At 44.5% G+C, this 1,095-nt stretch overlaps 1 long non-coding RNA gene across 1 annotated transcript; it reads left to right on the forward strand.

Moving 5' to 3' along the window:
• Positions 1-280: 280 nt before the first annotated feature.
• LOC114840879 lies at positions 281-884 on the forward strand. Its single transcript, XR_003782874.2, has 3 exons — positions 281-453; positions 581-705; positions 861-884. It is a non-coding gene; the product is annotated as an uncharacterized LOC114840879 (long non-coding RNA).
• The last annotated feature ends 211 nt before the right edge of the window (positions 885-1,095 follow it).

The raw sequence follows: 1,095 nt of genomic DNA on the forward strand, positions 1-1,095 counted from the left end.
CCAAGATGGGCTTATTAGCCTGGTAGTTGCCATTTTTCATGACATTAATTCTTGTCTTTTTTCTTTTCAGGTTTATGTCTGCATGCAACCACTCAGAGCAAGGGGTCAAGTAGGACAGTCGCTTTTTTGGAGGAACACCGAGGCCTTTCCAGTTTTCAACAGGGTCTTCCTCCACTGACTGTTGCTTAACCTCTGTGTCCTGCTCACTATGGGCCATTTTTGTCTTCTGATTCTTTGTCTCAGTGTGCTCTGTCTTCACCTGTGCAGAAGAAAGCCTCATGTTTCCCTCAAGAAACTCAAGGTGGCGTATGACAAAACGGTCAATTCGGATGGGGAGACTTTCATGTTTGAAAAGACCATGTTTTATGTTTTTAAATTCAGCCTCAACATTTGCCGAGCTTGCTGTGTTGTGTACACTTTTGAAGTGTGGAACCATCACAGCTGTCCAAAGAGGTAGGTAGCATGCCATTCTTATTATATTTGGGACAAGCTCTGGAAGGAAGTGAAGATTGTCTCTGTCACCATGATGTGCTGCAATCATCTTACTTTCTTCACAGATTTCTGTAACCCATGTTTTCAGATCTGTGTGAAGTGTCTCCTCGACTCCAGTCACCTCTGTTAAATGGTCATCTTCAGTGACACATGGCAAGACCCCCTCTGCAAATCGTCTCTTCAATTGTGCTTTGCATGTTTCCGAGACAACAGGTAAACCTTTGTCATCATTTCCTTCTGATTCACTGAAGGCAACAACTGCAATTGAATGAATGAGCTCCCTTGCATCTTCCAGTGTATCAGACTGTAAAAGTTGTGCCATGGCTCGTAGATAAAATTCTCTAACTCTGTTTCCTTTTTGTCTTAAGCATTCCCACCGGCTAATGAGCTTGAGGCAGTGTGCAACATCTACTCTGATGAAGCAAGGTGGCAGCTTTGATTCTTCAGGCTTTCCTGCCAGCACTCCAAAGCACTGATTGATGTATGTTTTCAAGTCTGGGTAAGGAGTGAAGGCCTTAACCAGTGCTCCAAGCAAAGCCAAGGAGAAATCACAGACCGCTTCTTTGGGAACCGCAGCACCTGCTCGTTGCCATTCAGTAAGCC

Source organism: Esox lucius, chromosome 14, assembly GCF_011004845.1.
Source record: "Esox lucius isolate fEsoLuc1 chromosome 14, fEsoLuc1.pri, whole genome shotgun sequence".
In the NCBI taxonomy this organism is placed as follows: domain Eukaryota; kingdom Metazoa; phylum Chordata; class Actinopteri; order Esociformes; family Esocidae; genus Esox; species Esox lucius.